The 24,415-nt window shown below is 30.0% G+C and overlaps 2 long non-coding RNA genes across 2 annotated transcripts in view; one reads left to right on the top strand and one right to left on the bottom strand.

Annotated features, from left to right (window-relative positions):
• The window catches only part of LOC122635829, a 39,751-nt gene extending 17,678 nt beyond the window's left edge, over positions 1 to 22,073 (top strand). The window contains exons 2-4 of the long non-coding RNA XR_006328771.1: positions 19,161 to 19,428; positions 20,184 to 20,394; positions 20,934 to 22,073. This is a non-coding gene — a long non-coding RNA (uncharacterized LOC122635829). The remainder of the gene's footprint in view (positions 1 to 19,160; positions 19,429 to 20,183; positions 20,395 to 20,933) is intronic.
• LOC122635827 overlaps positions 19,834 to 24,415 on the bottom strand; it is an 8,383-nt gene continuing 3,801 nt past the window's right edge. Inside the window, exon 3 of the long non-coding RNA XR_006328769.1 lies at positions 19,834 to 20,274. This is a non-coding gene — a long non-coding RNA (uncharacterized LOC122635827). The remainder of the gene's footprint in view (positions 20,275 to 24,415) is intronic.

Here is a 24,415-nt window from a genome sequence, read left to right on the forward strand (position 1 = left end):
TCACCTTACGAAAAGGTACAGTTCCCCTTGTTATCTTAAACAACACTGTCATCCTTGAAACAAATACTGCGACATACTTAGGTATTCATACGGGTATGCAAGAGTAACATGGAAACAATATATAAGAATTAAAACAGAACAAATCTGCGTAGAAAGACGAAATATGTATTGGCTTGCAAATAAAAATTCGAAACTAAACATGAACAATAAGCTATTAATATATAAGACTATAATCAAACCGATTTGGACATATGGAATTGTTATATGGGGAACAGCAGCAAAAAGTTATACAGCTAAACTGGAAGCAATGGAATCCATTATCTTGAGGACAATAGTTAACGCTCCCTGGTATGTTCGCAACGAGCAAATCCGTAAAGATCTCAAGATCAAATCAGTAGAAGGGGAAATAATCAACATGTATGCTAGATACAAAGAAAGACTAAGAAATCACCCAAGTGTTTCAGTAAGGAAATTATAGTTAGAAATTACACTAGGAAGATTATATAGGAAACACCCAAAAGATCTCCTTGGAACATAAATTAAAACAACTCTTCTTATCTGTTTTAAAGATCTCTAATGAGAGAAGATCTACGTGATATAAGTATACTTTGTTAAACGTATCTGCCGAATGTCCATCTTGGGCAAAGTGCAGAGAAAAATGGAGATATATAAAAAAAATTTTTGTCATGGAATTGTCTGTCCAAATCTCATTAAAATGACCGAGTGAGTTATCGTAGCTTCTTGGTGCGAGCATCGTGAAAACGCATTTCTTCGAGTTTGGAAATGTTCAGAAAATCTTAGCATCATCAGTTTACGCACAAAAACAAGAAGAGAATCATCTACTTCACGGTACAAACATACACCATTCAAGGTATGAACTTCTCTTTTGCCGCAAGTTTCGAGGGGCGCCACAGTACTAATACAGTCTTTTTTTCACGAGAAATGTCGAAAATAACAATTACGCCATCAAGCAGAACAAGCGTAATTCTTGACCAATTTTTATGAATATGGTCTCAATTTAAAGATGAAATCTATTAATCCTATTTTTCGATTTTTTGAAAAAGCTTCATATTTGTTTAAAAACTATTCTCGAAAAAATTTTAAATATCATTAACACGATTTTTTTCAAAGAAAATAAAGCTTTTTCAAAATGAACTTTTAAGTAAACTTTTTAAATATTTCAATGATTACACGATTACAATCCTCATTTTTCTCTACTCTCGTTGAATATAATAGAAGATCTTTATATATTTTATCAGATCAGCTTTTTTACATTTCTATTGTATTTTCAGAAAACATATTCTTTCATCAGATTTATGAAAGTTATTCAATATTTCAGTTGCATTAAATTTTTCAGAATATACAAGAAATAGAAGAATTCTCTATCAAATTTGATCGATCACTTAACTTGTGAAAATGTAGGAATCATTTTATGTCGATATATTATGCTTGTCACCATCTGCTTTAACTTATATGAATTTATTGAAATGTTCTAAGACTTTGCAACGCTATATAATTTTTTTAGTGTTACATGAATAATCTTTTATGTGACCTAAATGTTGTTTTCTACTACATCGAAGATTTAATAAATCCTTCAAATTCAAACGGAACATTTATAACATATTAGGAAGATTTTGTAAGGTCTAAGAAGAAACCCTCTTTGCATTAGTCTCGACAACCGTCAGTTTCGCAAAAATGAGATCCCATATTTGCGCTACACTTCATTAATCAGCCACCTCAGAATAGAATCACGGCGATCCTCGATTACCTCAAATTTGAGTCTATTGCTGATCTTAGGCGCCTTTTGGGATGCTAAACTATTAGAGAAGTTGCCTCCCTATGTTCATCAGATGCAACTCAGGCATTCCATTGCGAATTCCTGAAAGACTTTAAGAAGAAACACGAAAAGTGCAAAATTTTATGGAATCCCAAAATCGAAGAGGTGCTCTAAGCGTCTTTGTAATATGAGTAGGCTCAGCAGCCTATGTTGCTACATCGATTCATGAAAGACAGTAACAAAATAAGGAACTTGAGTATCTCCAATTGAATTCCTTCCTCCAATTTTACTTTTGACAGTAAATAACTATTCGCGTACAGGAACGGCTTTTAGAAGGTGTTTATTATTTTCGAGTAAGACATAAGATTACAAAGATACACAGAGATTCCAAAACAAAAAAGAATCCTTTCACTTACGAGAAATTTACAAAACTTATAATCTCACGATTATTTAATATCGTTTTATATCGTATCAAATCGCTTAAAATAACCCTTCAGTCATGCAATGAAACAGTCTCGCAGTAATCCCGCGTTATGTATCGGTAAGAAGCTAAATCAGATGAATACCGATAGATTTCAATAAATTATTTTGCTTTCTTGATTCAGTCTGTGAGTGATTGCAATCCACGCATGATTTTAAAATCCACTCGAAACCAATATTTATCTCTATAGATATGCATTTCTGTTTCATCAAATTACACTAGTTGCAACCAACAGACAAGTGTGAGTCAATATTCACAATATGAATGATGCAACAAACAAAATAATGGTTATCCATCTTTTTATATTTTTTGGCAGTAATTCTCTCTCTTCTTGACGTTTCTTTACAAATACACTTACAAATTGATTATATAAAATTTCGATAATTCATATATGGAAAGATAATGTGAAACTTTCCATGAGAAACTAAAGAAAACAAATTCGTATTGTTATTCCTTTATTTGTAGAAATATTTTAATTATATTAAAATTGCATTGATATTACATTAACACATATTCTTAATATTTTACAATTTTACATAATATTATTCATTTTTTATAAAATATACTTGTATTTTCTTCGATTGACTTTAAATTCATGCTCGAATACAAACGTATTTTGCGTAAAATTTTATTTGTTCGTCTAATTAATATTTTAAAACATTGTTACGTACAATGGATAATTATGTTTATACGTAATAATGTTTTAAAATATTGATTAGACAAACAAATAAAATTTTACACAAAATACGTTTGTATTTGAGCATGAATTTAAAGTCAATTGAAGAAAATCAATGTGTGTCACAACGATTATATCCAAAACGAACGTATACTACCAGGCATGTGTTATCGCGTACTAGGGATCCATCACGTGGCAGACATAATTAAATGATTTTTCCAAATATTACCTTATAGATATTCCTTTCACAAACACTTCACTTATAAAGAGTATGAGTTTTTTAACCGATATTTTCTCAATATATTGAATTCTGCTGAAATATAGCGATATAAAGGAATGTAAATTCGAAAACGAACAACTGGATCAGGAGACAAAAGGATAGGATAAAATAGGAGATCTGATAGATAAACAGGCTGGAAAAAATCAAGAGGAACCATCATTTATTCAGATCGATACACTTCACAAAGTGAATTTTATCGCGCGTATACCTCACGAACTTCACAAGATTCTTCAAAGAAATTGCATTCTCCCATTAATTTTTTGGAATGTGGAAAGCGTTATTTTACGGAAAATAATCGGCAAATTCTGAGTCTTGTATCGTTGCCCTTTTTCATTGTTATCAATGGGTTTAAAATTCTGACGTCTAGGAGGAGACGGGGATATCCTCTGACTATCATCGCTGGTCCGATACAAAAAGCACTCTCCTAATCGCACATCGTAGTTGTTGCACAACACTACAAGCTATGTTTTCAAAATATGTCTTTTCAAAGTACTCGATCATATTACGGGGACCATCAAGAAAGAAACTCCGACGTATTAGCTATTATATATAGCCTACGTTAGTGAAGCTCAAAAAAGAAATTCCAAAAGAATCGGTATCAAGGAAGAAAGAAACTCCAACGTACCAGCATAGTCTACACAAATTTTTAATCATTCGGAATTCGAAAAAGAAATTCCAAAAGAATCGCTATCTGTAGACTACAAAAAATAGAAACAGCGATCCTCATTATATCAAACACAAATGAATATATATCCCAAATGCAGATCTGGTTTCAAAATCGTCAAATGAAGTATAAGAAGGATATCTCAAAGAATATGAAAAGTTCGAATACAACCATGCAATAAATAGGGAAAAATTAAAATTAAAAATCGAAGTTCACGGAAAAATATGAAGAAATTAATATGTAGATATAAATATTTGGTACCACCGAATTCGATACCTTCTCTAACAGAACACGTGTTATTCTGGAAATTCTAAGAGATGCCGTTAGACAATTACTATGACAATAATCAATAACCACAAAATTAACCCAACGTTATCAACGCTGGGACAAAATCATGGTGTTTATCCTCCAGTGAACGTTGCCATGCAACTTAAAATAATTATAAAGATAATTATTATAATAATATTTACTACTGACCGATAAAAACACGAAACAGCAGATCGATTAAAGAACAGAACACATCCTTCTGAAAACTATGTATATAATATGTAGTATAGAGTACTACTACGAAAATAATCAACGATCTGTTAATAAAACAACAGGAAGAATCGAATCAACCTGGAATTTAACTTTAAAGATAAATAATACAGCCGACCATATTAGGAAACAAGCAAGCACACTTAAACGCAATTGTGATAAGTGTAGAAAATCAGAAAAACATATCAGGCAGGGGATAGAGGGATCATCATAAGAAATTTTGAGCATACTGATAATCGATCAACTTTAACTGCTCCTATAAAATAATAAAAATTCTAAGAAAAGATGACTACTTAACTGAAGATATCGACAGGTTTCAAATTTTCTCGATTCCAAGAAACTTGGGCATTGTCAAGCATGCGCTCTTAATCGAATCAGAAGAATCTTTTATGCTGCACGCTATTACTGTTTTATATTCTATAGCCTATTATTGTATTTTCTTATTTTCGTCATTATTCTTATAATCATTATCGTTAATAATAGTATTTCTTGCGTTCTTCTCGTACGTTTCGTTTTATTTTATTACATCAAGTTTAAGGTAACAATACCAAGAATAAAACATAAATTTTCTTGATTGACATAATTAGTACATATTACGTATTAATATGCATGAAATTATTATGAATTAGAATATATGACTTAATAGAGAATGGTTAATTTGTCACAATGGGCGAACTACAAGCGACAATGCATTGTTACACGGTATTTTCACGAAAGTCATAGTAGGACGACTAGTTGATTGTTTTAGGATAAGTGACATCAGTCTATTTATAGCAATTCACCTCTTAGTAACTCGCTATTACTTAATTTTACTCATTTTTCAGCTTATCTTATCCCATCTTGGGAAAATCATAACGGGCAATAGTTTAATATGAGGAAACTTCGGAAGAAACAAAATGCAACGTTCGAAATATTATATGTGTTATAACAAAAATGCTGTTTATGATAACCGCCAACACTAATATTCGTATAAATATATCCGTACCGTAGAATGAAATAATGTTAGTGGTCAGCTGATTGCTAACCAGAATCGCTAAATGTACGTCGATAAAGCAAAAATGAGAAGATTTGTACCTCGATAATGAGATGCATATTCAATCAAAAATTCTGATCGAGGATGCGTAGTCTTCGATAAAAATGACGAAGCTTCACTCTGCTTCCGGATACCTTATGACATAATTTCAAAAAGTAAATCCGTAGAAAGAAAAACGGTATAGTAATTAGAATCAAACAGATTCAGGCATGAATAGTTATTATATGCGCCTCAAACAGAGAAGTCATCGATCCCAGTACCGTCCATCGTATTACAGTACTCACTTGTAATCCGATAAAATAAAAAAAGAAAGCAAAGAAAGAAGTAAAATCAATTAGTTTTAATTCGACATTCAATCTTCTACTCTGTCGTCGATTGATTTTTTCGTCCGATCATTTTTGGAATCACAGTGACTTAGATGACAGAGTAGGCAAATCAATATTTGCCTCTAAGAAACTCTCTCATTTTCGAATATTATGCAACTATTTCAAACACTTTTGGAAAAAACACCCGAATTTTCAAGAACGAATTCCAATTAATTATGGAATTGAAATACTCGAATAATTAAACCGGGACTGCCGTCAGTAACTTATACACATTGAAAGAAAATAAAACATGACAAGTACTTTAAGGCAAAGAGCGATCAACGATCTCGTCACGAGGAACTATATACTCTGGAACGATTCTTCTCGCAAAACTCCTTTCTGCTTTTCCACCTCACAGATCAGACCTAATAGCTTTTTTGATCTTACCAAAGTATTTTCATATTACAAGATATTGAAAAAGTATTCATCGTCTGCGGCTATCACTCAATTCACGATTCTTAAATTCCACTTGGACCGTGCTAAGACACATCGCAGACAGTATCTCACAATAACATTTCCATGTGTTGATCACGATGCGAAGCAGCTTCAGAAGTTAGATACAAGATTTTGGATGCAAGAAGATATTCCACAGATAAAAAGAAACCAATTCGTCACAAAAGAGTTTGAATATAACAATCATTGCAAAGTACATCTTTCGGCTGTCGCCTAAGTCATCGGCAAGTCAAATTGGCAACAATGACAAAATAATGCCTTCAATGTTTATTTCAACGCCTGTTATTCGACTTCTCGTAAAATTATCTTTATTCTGTATATTTGCAGAAATACGAAGCATTCGATCACATGGTTCGAGCCAATCACCAATTTACTATTCCCCTCATTATACAGTTCTACGAAATTATACCGCAATCAAATTGAGAATCATTTTCAACAAATCCAGTCTCACCAGTTCGGGTTCATCACTCAGTAACATTTTGCATACAGATGTAAAAATTCAGCTGAATATCTAAAACATTTTGCTGATGCAGCATCGATTCATCTTTACTGCGGATATTACCAAAATGTTTAGAAAAATCATAGTTCATCAATCAAGTAGGACTTACGGCGCATCCTCTGGGTCGATAAAAATTCCAACATCGTAACTTCCCGTCTCCTAGCGGAAGTAGTTTACGAGACAAAATCAGCAACCAGTCTTGGCGAGGTAGTTGATCAAGTAGGAAAATACAAAATATCTTTTGGCCATTCCAATGTTTGGTTAGATCGCCTCTTAAGGGAGACAGATCGACGATATCTATAATTATTTAAATAATTACAAAGAACTCCTTACTCAGGCTATTCAACTCATTGACATTTGCTTAACAGTAAGCTTATCTTTGACCAAAGCAATCAGCCAAAATTCTTCCACATAACATCCGTGAACAATGGTTCACCATATCCTCATTCATTCGAAAATCTCCAAACCAATATCTTGGATTTTTCGTGAATACCTAACTTAGATAGACTTATTATACAATGCCATATTTATCAAGGTCAATCACCAAAAAAGTTACATTATCGAAAGTCGCTAAATTCTTTCATCCTTACGAATTTCTCTCGACAATCAATATAAGAGTCAATAAACTGTTTCAATAATACTGCCTTGAGAAACACAATCGAAACATAGAACTTCCTTTCTACTCTATCAATTTTGAGAGGAACTCAGGGGATTATACTCGGCAATCTCAACTCCACGTTAAATCAATGTTATGATAACCTTCCCAGACGAGTTGCATGAATTCTCTGACGTATTCAAGTCGGCAATAGCCAGCTGGATGGTTCACGTTAAGGCCACAACTTTTAAGATAGAAACTAATAAGAAATTATAATAATAATAGTAAACTATAGAAATTATAGCCAGATCTGATATGCGCTGTATTTACGCTTTATCCGTTGTTTCTGCGTGACATTGTTTTGTTTGTCAGACAGCCACCTCGTAATGGTTGATCTCGCTTTTTTCCCTTGAAAAATTTTAAACATGTCATCGGCTGATTGGGCCACGTAGCGAAATAGAAAGAGAAGATCGCTTCTCGGGGATCCGATGGCGGGGGAAGAGTTCAAAAAGTGACGAGAGCGAATGGATGGATATAAATAAATTCCGCGTTAAGATCGATAAATATTATATCCTAAATAAATAGCAAATATATTCTTTAACCCGAAAAAAGAAGAGTGACTTTATTGAAATTAAACCCGTGATTCTATAATTTTTTGGGTAAAAAGATTTGCGTAAAAACTGAAATAGAACCGCTGAAACGGCTCATAACACCTAGGCTCGAACTCACACAACTCATAACTTTACCACCATTACTCGCAAAATCATGGGATATGTTTAAAAACCGCCGGTTATAAAGAGGCTCCAGTCAATCTTCTAGAATAACTTTTCGGCAAGGTATCATCATTCGACCAAAATACTTCATAATCCCACGATTATCTTAAAAATGATTTACTCCTAATTGCATTTTTTTTCTTCAATCATTTTCCACCTCATACAGACTTAGATCACGGAATATACAAATCAATGTGCCTATGGATATCACACATTCTCGAATATTACTCAATTAGTCATAACATTCATCCATCGATTATTTAGAGATATCCTTATTGCGAGCGCGTAGTCATGATTATTTTTGCTTACGCCACTTTGTCTCAATCTGTGCGTAGATGCTCTTTTCATTAATATACAGATTATTACGCTCGCTCATTATATTTCGAAAAAATGCAATGTATTGAATAAACATTGATTAAAAAACTCGCTCATTACAATTGACGCGATTGTGAATGGATTATCCACAAACCGATCGAAAATCAGTTAATTTTTGAAAAATCATGTTAATTGTGTCAACGATTTGGCGAATGCCTTGTGGTCCACCTTGCGTTTGAAAAACACGTGTCTGTTTAAGTCAGGCACATTAAATATCACATTATAAACATAGTTCTTTAATTTAGTACTTCTTAAATTCAACTTCTATTTCTGACAAAAACTTGCCTCTATTGAAATCAAACTAATCCAACAATATTTATTTAGAACAAAAATTGACGAGGACGAGTGAAAATAAAACGATAGCTCTTAAAACGATTGTTGAGATTATTTTACCGAGCATTACAGAGTGTAATTTTCAGCATGATTTACCTAATAGAATCGTCAATAACAAAAATTCATCGAATTAATCCTTATATTTTATTATGATTAACGGTCACTTCTTTTAAAGTTTTCATTATTTTTTTTTTTGGTTTATTATTTACTATCAAAGAAGATCTATAGACAATTATTGACAGAAAAAAACAAGGATCAGTATTTCTCAAATATTCTTACATATATAATACGATAAACTGTTTATTGCAGTACTTCATCATATCGCAGGAAACATCAAGAAACAAGGGATAAAATCTATACAAGTCAAATACAATTAGTAAAAGTCGAGAAAGAAGATTTAAAAAGATGAATATATCTCTTTATACCACAGAGCATAGAAATAGACAGTTCTACCATAAATTTCTATCATAAAAGCAAATGCAAATTTGATTTCAAAATTGTCGAATGAAATAGAAGGAGGAGGAGATCTTAAAGAATACGAGAGGTTCGATACAATACAAAACGCAAAAGGCAGGGAGAATTAAAGAAAAATCGCATACCACAAAAATATATGGAAAAATGAATATGTACTTATGACTATTTGGCTCCATCGAATTTAATACCATCGATTGTTTATCAACAATAGCAGTACGTATTAAAAATGTTATTTTTGTTCTACAGCCCACTTATTTTTATAAACAAAACACATATCCTTCTGGAAATTGTAAGAGATGCTGATAGAGAACTACTATGAAAATGGTCAATAACCACGAAATTAATTCTACGCTACCAACGCTGATATAAATTTATGATGTCTAACCTCCAACGGAGGTTGCCATGCAACCCAAGACGCATATGAAAATAATTATTATAATAAACTTTTGATTGACAGGAAACGGCCAACAGCAGGTCGAATTAAAAATTAATGACTTTTTAATTTGTAAACAGAGTCCAAAATCTTCATGATTATAAGAACATACCGAAATTCTTAAATACATGATCTTAATTTGAAAGTTTGGATAATTATGTTTTACCAAAAGTTCTTAGGTGTTCTTAAAAGACATTTATTGTTTCTTGAAACTTCTTAACCTAATTTTTCTTCGGTCAGTCAGTATTTTTATCAGTATAATCAAATTCAAGCCAGACTTCTAGATCCTGACCGAAAAAATAATTAGCATCAAGTCTCGAAAAGGATTCAGTAAATAATTGATTTTTAAAAGTGTCTAAAGAATTTTGATCTACCTTGTATATTATGCTTGTGTTAGTATTATTTATATTTCATACTGGTATTATTTTTCTATTCTATTTGTAATTAGCAGTCAAAATATCGTTGAAATATGAAATTTTTCATGGTAAAATTGTTTTCATTTCATTTTCTGAATGTAAAATAATCATATGCGAATGTAAAAATCGCTATCCCGTCACTACAATCAAATAGACATACTGACCAAATCGAGTCACTATCTCGATAATTTCAAAGTTTATCGACGAGCGCAACTATTCATTAGTACGAAACCTTGGAAAAACGTCCGTTACGTTTGTACCCCCACATGGTGAATAAATCGTGCAACGAGACTCCAAGCGTTACTAATTAGAATCTCAAAATGTAAATTAAAGCTAAAATGAGAAGCCTCATTAATTGTTAACGAGATACATACTAATCACAACACAATTTTAAAAAAGATTATCGATATAGTAATTAATTCGATTTATATTCTATTTGTTAATATTATATATATGGAAAATATTATATGACAAAATCAAGTACAAAATATATGTTAAATACATCATTTTGATTAATACGTACGTTATTTTAAATTAATTATTAAATGGATGTGATTTTTTCTGGTAAGAATAATCGAAAATCGATATATATATATATATATATATATATATATATATATATTATATACTTATTAAAATACAATGGAAATTATCGATCTGTATCCTCGCTTCATGCTTAATCAGAATCTATAGATACGCATATATTCTTTGTACATATACGAAAACTAAAAGTTTTCGATGTATCATAATGGATAACTGATCGATGTCCGTCTATGAAAGCGGCTAAATTAAATGTATTTATTGTTTTGTCTATTAATCTTCCCAAAGACAATGTATAACGTTATTATCAACGTTCAGATAAAAGGATAAAATATTTTACGCATTTATAAATCTGATACGTTCTATGATCTATCATCGTATTATGGAAGAATACTCGTGAAAGAGTATCGTTTTTCCGAAATGCATATTATCCATAATTGTAAATTAAAATTTGTTCACAGCTAGAATAACCTTTTTTCATCGCTTATTTTAATATAAATTTAATAAAATTTACTTGCCGAATTGGCTGACGTGTAACGATTACATAATTTGATGTAATTTGTCGATCAGTAACAAGTATTTCGCTCGATTTTAATGATAAACACATGAATCGAAAATAGATGAGAAAGAACCTAAAGATTTTAATTCCTTGCTCAATCTATCATTTAACTTCTTGAGGCATCTTTATCGTCTCAATCTTAATTGAACTAATTTTATATTTCTATGAATCATTCAAGCTGACTGTAAATTACATTCAAGCAGATTTTTCAAATATACCATAGTTACGTCGATTGGATGTATGTGCATCTCATAATGAACAGGCAACACTGCAATTAAACAAATTAAGATTTATACGCCCAAGTGCAAAAATCTCATTAAAATTCTTCGAAGGTCTTTGATTAAAGCTTCGAGCTACCAACCTAGGTTTACTTCTGTCGATACTTTCATTTGATCTATATTTATTAGTTAACGTCATAGTGGTACTTGTGATATTTCTTCCTTCTGGTTACACGACTAAATCCCAAACGTCCTTATCCAGCATAAATCGAAATTCTGTTACCATTGTCATAAGCCAATCATGATAAGGCAGTTCCCATTGAAACTGCAACATTTCATCCAGTTGAACCTATCTCTTAATTACCATGAGCTTTGAGATATACGTTTTGGGATGTCCTTCTTTTTCTTGCCTTTAAGATTCCAAAGTGTCTATGGCGTCTTCTCAGTTTTGCATCAACTTTATAATTATTCCATTGAGGTAGATCTGGATCGGACTAAATTTTATCCAAAAATTCTACCTCTACATCATTATTCTACTTCATCATCCTTAAAATTAATCTTTGGTTGCACTTTTTCTTTATTATGGCACAATCATCGGTAAACTTTGTATACCAATTAATAACGATTCTTTTAGAGTTTATATCTAATAAACGATAACCTATAGAGTGTTCATAGAAACCTACGAATTGTTACTCTTGCCTTATCGTCTAATTTAAATTTTGGAAAAAAAATGAGTATAAGCTCTGAATTCAAATACATATATATCTTATTTTAGGTTTATCTTAATTTAGGTTCTATTCTACCTTCCATAGAAAGGATTTCTGTTGTTTTATTATCATCCGATCAAACCGAATAATCGGTTTTGCGAATAATCGGTTGTGAGTAACTACTTTATCCCAATAATTGCATTCAAGTTTCATGTCAATCAATAGACATATTATATCTAGCGATTTGTTTTTTTTTTATGCAACTCCTTTTGTTCAAGAGTATAACTAACATTATACTCTATTAATAGTATATTGACTTTTATATCCTTTTTACGAAATAATACTTTATTAATATATTTGGTCGATCAGATCTAACCTGAAATCTTCCCGCACTTCATCAAATTATGATTTTACATTTTTATACGAATTCTTTAATTTTCTTTGTAATTTCCAATAAATATATGACAATGTATCGACTATAATCGCCTCGATAATGTTAATAGATAATGTTTTTCGACTGGTATTATAGTTTTACAGATTTACAAACATTCGTACGAATTAATTCCAATAATGATCTATACTTGTTGTTTGATTCTTAAGGGAATGCTTTCGTAATCACTTTTGATGACTATTCTCCGGTTACTTTGTTCCAAATAACTGCTTCTGTGATAAATTTAACACGTTATCATCCTCTGATATATCACTTCTGAAATTCTTGCGCCTTAATACTTCATCAATCAATTTTCCTCTCACAAGATTTAAGATTAGCTCATCTTCGGTCATAGTTTCCAAAGCCATAATGAAAATGTTGAAAAATTCAGGAAGATTATTTAATAGTACAGCTATAATAAATTTTTCCCTTAAAACTTCCCCTAGAATTGAAATATGATACACAACTTGTACTACCTTTCATAAATGTATTGTTCCATTCACAATTTTTTGCTAATTTTTGTTGGTTCTCTTAAGTACATATTCTCAATAGGATATTTTCTTAATATTTCCCATGCTTTCTTAGCGATAGTAGTATCCTTAATCCTTTACGATGACAACAGTTTCAACTCAAACTCAATCCAGACGCAACCCAACCGTATACAATAGTTCAACGCGAGCCGTGGAGGAATAAGAGTTTCGCACCAAGAATTCTTTCTGTACATATTTTATTTTCTATACAATAATTTTGTTTATAGATAGATGCTATACAGATATACACACACACATAATTATGTTCATTAATAACAATTTACAGAATGATACATTTCAAAACAATATGGAAAGTGTAATGCAACAAGACATTGCTTGCATTCCTAGGCAGTTTCATTTCGTTCTCTATTTTTAGCACATACTTTACATCTTCTTCTAGGGTTTCTTATTTTCAGTAGGTGTATATATAATACATAAGGAATATTCTTTGAAAAATGCACCCATTGCATTGCGTATTATTAGCAGGCATCCTTTTCTGCGTTCGATAATCAGAAATATAAATAGCTTTTACGATTTTTTCTGCCACATCCAGTCGAAACTTTGAAACAAAATATTTTTTAGTCTTTTCTATATTTATTATTTTACAAAATAAAACATTAAATAAAAAAATATTTTTTTATAACCTTTAGCATATTTTCTCATCATGGAAAAAGAAGATGAGTAACTATTTTGTACATCGACTTTTCCCATGCCATCATTATTATTTAAAACGACCTCAGGTTTTGTAACCGTTTTATTTGGATTGTTGTTATTTTTTCATTTTTTCTTTCCCATTTTAATCATTTCAATATTGTTGTGCTTTATGGAAAGTAAATGTATACCTTTCTTATCTTTTCACTTTGCAGCTAAAATGCCATTGCATGTTCTAGAAAGAACTTGAAATCTTCTCAATATTAGCGTTGCAAATTCTTTTGGCATATTCCTCATGTTCAATCTAACTGTTCCTATAGTATTAATTTTTACAGGGTGCAATTTTCGATACAGACAACAGGATGTGTTCATAATCCACTATTAGTACGCACAAAGTCATCAGACATTTTTTAATGCATTACTATGATTTAGATTTTGTGATCTAGATTTGCACAACTTATATTTTATACCAAAGCGCGCTCTTTTTAATTTGCGATAGACAATCTTTATACTTCATTAGAAATTTATTTAATGATACGTTTCCCTCGGGTGTATAAATATATTTAAACCTTTTATTGAAATAGACTGTTATGTTTTTTAAATTTTATGAACAATCGCTTTTATGTACCATTTCATTATTAGTGAAATGTAAGAAACGAGTCAATTCTACAAAATGACACAAATCTACAAAATGTCATTATTTTTCGAAACATTAGAGTTTCAATTAGATTTCTCCTTGATGAATAAAATTCAATGGTTGACTTTTTCACTTGTATCATTAAAATGGATAAATCAAAATGTTGTTTTATTTCATTTATATTCATATCCTTCCAATTGTCTTCAAATTTGTTTAATTTGCGAATTTCATCTCATATCGTCTAATTTGTGTAACGACAAGCTTCTGTTACGAAAATTTCCCAAAAATCTTCCATCATTATTTTACTTTTTATTTATAAAGGTGTAATATTCTGTTATAAGGATTCATTTATCTCAGAAATTTTGAAATATTGCCAAATTTTGTCCTTCCATACCCATTCTTTAGATATAGATTTATTTGTCTTCTATATGCGTAGTTCTAACTATTCCTATATGCTATATCCGAAGTAACATTGTCGTTTTCACAATCTTCACTATAAATTTCTTCCTCCTAATGAGAATCTAGACTTTTTGCAAAATATTAAATTTTATTTTTGTAAAATAAAAATATCACTACTGTATCTGGTACCACTTTCTTCACTATAGCTTGTGATTCATCGCTTTCTTTCGTTAATATGATATCATTAAGTTCACCGTCGCTTTCCATTTTAAAATAAGAGTAGAAATTACTAAGAAGTAATAAATTTATTATGTTTTGCTTGGGTTATGTTTAAATAAGCTTAAAATTAAAAAAATATTGCAATAAGTACACGTATCTTTATGAGAGCTTGTAATGTGTTGCTCACTTACTACACGAGGTATTATTGTTGAAACAATTTCAAATATGTTTGAAAAACAATTTCAGTGGAGATGCCACATATGTTATTTTTATTATTAAAATAACTGACTATGAACGTGTGTAACACATTATCTCCAATTCTGAAACAAAAAGTTCTTCACGTGCGTGGCACATTATCTTTAACTTTGAGGCAAAAAAACTTTCGACGTGCATAATACGTTTTTCCAGCGTAAAAGTTTAATTGATCCATGTTTTCCACAAGAAGCTCGAGCTCGCCCATCCATCTTAATCTATTTATCGTCTACATCTTTTACTTCGTCTTTACTTATCGTCGTGCCACAAATTTTCTTTTATTAGTAGTTATTTTACTTTGTATTTCCATATTTGAAAATTCGTTGTTCAATTTCGTGTAAAACATATATCGGTTATTCTTCTGTACTATGATCTGGGCTTATAACCCTTAGAAAAATTTACTTAAATATCGATACGTAAAGTCAAAAAAATAATGGCACTTTATAATTTATAAAATTAAAGAATAAGGAAATAATTGCAAATTAAACTATTAAGACACGCTCGATTAAATCGATAAGAATTCGATATACTCTTGAGAAGCAAATCGCGCGACACAGTAATTTTGAAAAGTAATCTATGATCTATATTAATCTATGTGAATCTATATAATCATAAGTCTATGTATCTCGATCGTAAAAAATGGACACCTTTCTCAGATACTTTTTCCTCAATCGTTTTCTGTAATATTATACGATTCCTTATCTTTTAAAATACTTACAAAATAATTGTAAGTAAAAGTATTTCTATTCATAAATAAAAATATTTTTTTGTAAACCTGAATTAGTATATTATAAAATTAATGTTTTTTTACGATAAGATATTATCGAGGGAATGCATCGAAGTCGATGTCGTTTGAATGGCCGTGGAAAATGGCTCTTGAAGAAAATTCATTTGTTCCACAAACAGTATGTTAGAATCACTGCTGCGTCATTACAGTCGAACGAGCATACTGAATCGGGTGATTATCTCAAGTCATCCGATAATATACATGATAATGACAAATTTACCGATGAATGCAATTGTTCGTTGATACGAAACCCTGGAAGACAGTGCGGTAAATAAATTGACCAATATCGACACATGACCACCCATCGATAGACACGTGCGATATAAACGACATATGATGAGAAGTACCAATACGTTTCTTTTGTTTTCGTTCGTTACCATTTTTTCTTGTTTTCTATGTTATGATCGTATCACTAATTCCTAATGCTTTTGTTTTATTCCATTGTTTACTCACTCGAATTGTCATGCTTAACAAACTTATTAGTTTTTTTTTGTGGGAATGATTTGTAAAAAAAATATGCGACCGAGACAAGAGAATCTTACAAGAAGCAAGAAAAACAGGGAAAATCCACCGATATTGAAAAATTACTGGAAGAAGAAAAGAAAAAAATTTTTCAATATTTGAGTCAAAAAAAAAAAAAATAATAGGATAGCACATCGAACAAAACTGGAAATTCACAAAATCCATACTGGAGATATACAGATAAGCACGAATATTTCTAATTCTTCTCCATCTCCTCTGCAAATAGAACATATATCAAATATGAATACTGATAAATATTTGTTTCGATCATCAAGACGTCAAATAGTACAATTTCGTACTTTATAAATAGCATTTTGTCAATAGGGGTGGATGTCTTTTCCCTTGTACATTTGCGGATATCTATTCAATTTCAAAATCCCGCAATAGTTTTATTAGCATCATAAAATTAAAATGTAATATATCCGCTTTGATTGATAAAATTGAGATTAATGATACATCAGAAAAAAATTCGAATGCTAATACCCCTATGATGGGGGATGACATCCGGAATAATATCTACAGATGGCGAATATTCGTAATTAAAAGAACTTTATGCCGCGATAGATATATTATGCTGCACAAGTAATAGATGAGTAAAATACCATACTATTGTATTTAAAGTTTTCCGTAATATAGCGTAAAGACTAATGTCGAAAGCTACAAAGGAGGAGGCGAGGATTTTCAAAACAAGCTTGTACTTATGTGAAAATTACTTTTCAAGTTTGCCTATTTTTATGCATGATGTTTGCAAAGGAAATAATATCTTTAAAAAATTAGACACGATTGTCTCGTGTAAAAACTTTTATCTTTCGAATGAATCCTTGATCGTCAAATTCGGACGAACATGCAAATATGTTTGTATCGTTACGTTATACTATATCGAGAAAGTCATGCATGTAAGTTGTGTCTAATTTTAACTTATTACGTTACTTTGAAGAAACAATTAAACTATAAATATTTAAACAATTATAATGAATACATTATTTAAACATATATCATTGTTTATAATCCATCAGTGATAATTGTCATTCAGAATAACATAATGTTTATTATAGCACGTTACTTGTTAGTGATTTGCTTTCGTCCAAAACTAATGTATATATTTCTCTAATCCTTCCGCACGATATTTCTTTTAGATTATTTTAAACACAATTATCTTTTAATATTATTTGCTATTTTTGACTTGATATTCATGCTTGTTGTTATTTCGAAATATGTTATTAGATTATTTACATAAACATGCGGACATTTATCATTAGCCAAATAAAACCCACAAAATGATGTTTGCAAGAAAAACTATGTCCTAACATTTGACCAACATATAATCATGATCATGTCTTCGTTCGGTGGCGCATTTCTCTTTTCGAATCTTTCAAAAAAATCAAGAATTTATAAGTTTCTTGGAGCAGATTCAGTTGTTTTAAAATTCACTACGTCAATTTTCTCCGGAATCTAACATTAGCATTTCCTTCAAGGATTTGTCTTTCTCTGTAGTTGTCATAAACCTTCTCTTTCACACAACTCACATGCTACATATGTATAGCTATACTACATATCCTACGTATCTATATACGTAGAATTATGATTATAATTAATACAATAGGAGAAATGATTTTCATTTGCCACATTACCATGCATATGTATATTGTGCGTCCATCGATGCAAGTATCATCAATAGCCTATGATACAATAGCTTATAACAATAGCCTAAGATACGTTACCACGAATTTACTGTTATCTTTCTGTTTTATCGGTACTTCGTATTGCGTCGCGAGGAGTACCATTCATGATTTAATTTATCATGAATCAACTATTCACAATTCGCGCGTTAGTCGCTGTCGATCATTTAAAATTTAAATCTACATTTAGTTTTATATGTCTATCGCAGTAAGACTGTTAATTTCCATGATGTATTTATCTCTTTCTTTATTGTTTTCTAAAAATATTTAAAACTAAAACATTTAAAAGGAACATTTGGGACGAAACGAAATAACAAGATAAACGAAGGGTCAAGAATTTCAGTACTTTTTGTGACGGAACAATCTATAAATATATTTAAATAATATTATTACCATTTTATTATTATAATGAATGGCTTTAGGCAAATGCAAAAATATAATGCACTCAACATCATCGAGTCTATCTAGAAATTGCATGTTTCGTTTATCTTATAAAATACGTATTAACTCTGTAGCAACTGTTCATACATTATTTCCGATGTCTGATAATCAATTTAGTTCTTCAATTTACCTACGCTGGAGGGTACAACGTACCTATATAATTCATTCGATAAATTGAAAAAGGAGACAGGTATTTTAACGCGCTTTTAGTTCATTTTTTTCCACATCCATCGCTGAAGTTACAGATCTTAAGCTTTATTGCATGCATACTTAAAAGAAGATGGTATTATTCATGCAGGTGTTAATTACATTACAAGCTTATTTGGCAAGTTCATTTAGTAGTTACTGCAGATCATAACAGGAAATTTAATCTTCTTGGTGTAGCAGTTTGCAGTAACGAAAAAATTTATGATTTTATTTTTCAGAGTTTGAAGCAAGCAGTTCAAATAATTTACAACTTTGAGACCAAACGTTTTGGTTGCTTATACATCGGGAATAGATATAAAAATGTATTCGCTAGAGAAGCCATTGTTCTAACGTATTGGGCACATATAAAAAGATGTACGAGAAATACAAGCTTTACCTAAATTTTTACGTTATGAGCTTTACGTAAAAAAGTGGGCACATGAATTTAAATTCTTAAAATACTTCCAAGAAGAATGGTTCGATAAAAATCAAAATGGATAAGAATTGGTAATTTCATCTAATTACTCCACATATCGACAATAATATTAAATCTACAAATCATGTAATCAAAAATGACACGAATACTTTTTGGAAAAAATTATCACGTTCTCGACTTTGTTATATCCTAATGAAAATGATAGAAGACTTTTCTAAAAACTATAAAAATAATATTCAAGAACTTTCGGACGTATTTCTCATCTACTTAAAAATATGTACAAATGTTTTTAGTAAGCTCGAGTACATGAAAAAATATAGATATGAACAATGCTTTAGAAAGAATATACCTTATTCCTATTGGAGAATATATAAAGATATATATGGAGAATAAATAAAAACAACTTAAGAGTGAAAACTGAAATTCAAAAAATTCTGAAATTTTTGCTACAAGTAAAGTATGTAATCCATGATGTAATCTTATTTTTCCATGTTATAATTCAATTCTAAAGGGTGAAATCATCTTTTGAAAAAAAAATCAAAATTTTCTTCTCCGTAAAATGTCTTGAAAACGGTAAAGAACAGCAAAACGTATTTACAAATGAACCACATATTTCATCTCATAACGATAATGAAAAATAGCTAACCTATGAAGCAGTTAAAATAAATGAAGTCACATTTATAAACAAAAATTTGAAGATTAATAAATCTCCCGAATACAATCTTATAATAATGAAAATGCTAAAAGAAGCATCGACTATATAACCATTTTAGGCAATCAGATGTATAACCATTTTAACTAACTCAGGATTGGTTATTTTTTGCAGATTTGGAAATGTGCTGAAATAATCCTGCTACAAAAGCCAAGTAAAAACCCCAGATCACCATCATCATATAGGCCAATAACTCTTCTACTATCTGCAAATTAATGAAAAAAACAATAAATAAAAGGCCAAGAAAAGAAATCATTGCTAAACAACTGATCCTGGATCATCAATCCGAATTTAGAAAAAAACAACATGATCGGGCAGATATATGGTAAACAAAATAATTAGATCCACTGAAGAAGACAGTTGCTACTACACTGCATTATTTTTTGACATGAAAAAAGCTTTCGATAAAATCTAGCACAAAAGGCTATTAAAGAAACTACGAGTATCCTTCTCAAAAAACCTACATCCACTTATATACTTCCTACTTTTCAAACAGATATTTTTACGTCAAAATCGGAAACGTAAACTTTTCGCTAAAAAAGAAATACATGTCGGACTACCTCGAGGAAGCATCTTAAGCCCTATTCTACTCTCTTTCTTCATAATTGATTTTTCAACCATACCTGTTACAGAAATATACATCTTTGTCAACGATACATGTATCGTTTTCGTACATAAGAAATAGAAACTGCAACAAAAATTTTACAAAACTATCTATACAAAATGGGAAACTAGACACAATCCAATAAAATTAAAATAAAATAAACAAATGCTCGCATATAATAATTATACTTAAAATTCTATTTGCAAAATTAAATTCCAAAACATAACAGTCCCATAAATTAACTTTGTTAAATATTTTAGCCTCCACCTATATAGTAAAATAAACTGGAAAAAATATATCCAGGAAAAAATCAAATAAATAAAAAATACAAGAAGATGCACGTACTAAATAAAAAATCCAAAAGGATACAGTACTTCAAAAAATTTCAAACTGAGTACAACCAATAAGGTGTTAATAAGCAATATCATTTTAAAGCCCATCGGAAACGAAGATGGCTTGCAAATCTGGGACATGGCAAATCCAACATAAAGAAATGGAGAACCTACAATCTATTATTCTACGTACTGTTCTGAATGCACCTTGGTTCGTTAGAGACGATAATATTAGGGAAATCCTAAAAATATCATCAGTTGAAGAAGATATTATAAATTTCTTAAAGACACATCAAGTCAGTATAAATCTATTCGAGAAAAGACTTCATAAACCAACTCGAAATCAACTTCTAATCACCATACATGCAAATAAAAGCTGCAATACTATTATACTATATAGTTTAGTAATTATCTATAAATGGTATACAAACAATTATTAATTGTATATAGCAATTAAAAACACGAAAAGAAAATTGAAGGAAAAATTTTGCTATGATCCGTTTACTACTAAAATAACAGAAATTTATTAATTGTGACAGATCTATTATCCATGACATAAATTTAAAATCGTGGGTTTTGGAGGCAAAAGACAGTGTATTTATCTGAATTCAAAGCAAGTAAATGGTGGATTCCGAAATTTAAGAATGTATATAGAATCATATCTTGCAATATAACAACATTCAAAACGCGATCTATATTTCAAAATATGAATAGTTCGCAAAATTTTACAAAATCTTTTGTTTCATACGTAAGGTCTAACATTCCAACTATATGAATATATTAAAAAGAAGCGTCGTTATTATAAGTTAACCCTACCTGTCGAAGATAAAAAATAAAAAGATGGCTGATGTACTTGCCTAAAAGTTTTACAGAACTACATCTGTAATATAATGTCCACACACCAATATAAATACAAGTAGATATTCGTTTTATTGAGAATATGTTTTCAATAGCAAAACAAAATTCGCTAATGACTGACCTAGAAATACTGTCAATAAACTACTTAGCAAAATTAAATATCCTTGCCAAAAATGCACTACTGTATTTACTTTACTTAAGTATGCTTATAAATGTGTGTGCGTGTGCGTGCGTGCGTGTGTGTGTGTGTGTGTGTGTGTGTGTGTGTGTGTGTGTGTGTGTGTGTGTGTGTGTATTCTATACGTAAATATGCTTACAAATATTTCAAATAAAATAAACTATTGTTCGCATTCTGCTAAAGGTCCTATCAATAATTTATTCATATTATTAGAGACAACAGACTCTCAATTGTTATTCAAGTATTCTATTGAATGATTGTTAAAGTAGTTAAAGCAATATGCCTAAACGGTTTTGAGTTTAGCAATACTTTTTTTCTAACAAATCTTATGTGTACCAAACATATAAGAAAAAACTCAAATATGATAAGTGTACAACTAATCTTATCAAACATACGAAAATGCATAAAATTTCAATGGGTAACAAAGATTCCAGTATAACTCGTACCCTTATGATACTATTTTAACTTTATATAATTTTAGTTATTAATACACAATTGAATTATGTATAAAAATATTTCCTAAATCATTATAATAATAGTATTTCTTTTAAAGCATAATATGAGGAAAAAGAAAATTGATTCTTTAATGAACAATTTAATTACCGTTGATCTTCAATCACTATCTGTAATGGAAAACTCAGCATTCATTCCATTGATCAAATTTTTTAATCTAAGATATTATCTGAGTATAAAACAACTAAAAAACTAAATAAATAATAGATATAAAGATGTAGTTAATGACAATGCAACGAATATAAAAGCTGCAATTAAATTATTCGATTCATCAAGAATTAATGTCCTATGTTCTGCATACACGTTAATTTAATAGTAAGTAAATATACGTGATATCCGCCGCATTGACAAATATCAATAACTATTGTAAAGGCAATACTGTCACGTCAGATAAATTGTAAGAAATCCAAAATTAAGTTATATCCTATTATAAATTAATAATAGATTATTAATAATAAAAATGCGATAGAACTTCATATATTAGATGTTTCAAAGATTAATAGAACTGAAATTGTCGTAATTGACACGTAAAATAAACTTTAGTATCAATAAAATACATCTTTGAATTATTAACAGATTCAGATTGAATGCGCTTAGTATTGTTACTCCCATATTAAGAATTTTTTTTTAATTACTAAAGAAATTAGTAACGAAAAAGTATAAAATTATCAAAAATAGTAGCAATTAAAAAACAAATAATTGCTCTTTTATATGTTTCTACTAATGATTTTAGTTATGGAACATATTTTATAACACAATCTGATACATTACACGCATTATTATTTAAATGATATTGAAAACAATTGTTTTTATATGTTAAGTTCATTATTAGATCCACGGTTTAAATTATTTTTTTCTAAAATCGAATATGTTTCTCGGGAATGGGACGCATTAATTGATACAGCTACAAATCATATTCACAATGACTATCTACTCGTAATATCTGATATTAGACAAACATTCATAAATCAGAAGGAAAACGAATTGTTCTGGTTATCTTTTTAAAGTGAACTAGTTATGTTATACACTAGTTATAGGATTAGTTATGAATTATACTAATTATGAATTACAATATACCTAGTTCATTGACTACTGTGTTAGAAATGGAAAATTATTTAACATGACAATAAATCGCCAAGCGAATCCGCTATTATTTTAGTAAATAAATTCAAATAAATATCCGATTTTAACAAGAATTGTACGGCAATAACGTTGCATAATAGCAACCTCTGTATCAGAAGAAAGAGAATTCTCAAAGATAGGGAATATTATAGAAAAAAAAAAGTAGGTTACAATCAAGAATTCTAATTGAAATAATATTTCTGAACAATTATAAATGTAGGGAATAAAATACCATTATAACCATTATACGGATTATTTAAATTCTGTTATAGAAACACTATTTCAAAGGTACGAGTACTGTTTGTGAAAGCTCCGATTACTTATAACATACTTGAATTATTTATAAATACGTTTTCAAGACTTGAATACAAAACTAACATCTATGAAATGATTATATTGCAAATATCGCCGTGAAAATTTTGTGATTAATAATCAAACCCGTGATTAATAATCAAAACCAATGAAATGAAACTTTATTATTGAAATTGATTCGAATACGCAAATACATATTCAACTAGATTGCATTACTATTTATTGCTAACTTCACATTTTCATGATGAGAAAATATTAAATGACAGTATATATAAAACATGTATAATAGATTTCATAATTGCAATATTCTAGAGAAACGAAAGTGTGAAGTGTTGATATACTTAATACAGGTATGAGATACGTTAAATTCTTGAATTTTATAGAAAAGAATTTCATAATAAATCCAAAGTTCTAAAAACTATTTCAT

The sequence above is a fragment of the Vespula pensylvanica genome, chromosome 19 (assembly GCF_014466175.1).
Source record: "Vespula pensylvanica isolate Volc-1 chromosome 19, ASM1446617v1, whole genome shotgun sequence".
NCBI lineage: Eukaryota > Metazoa > Arthropoda > Insecta > Hymenoptera > Vespidae > Vespula > Vespula pensylvanica.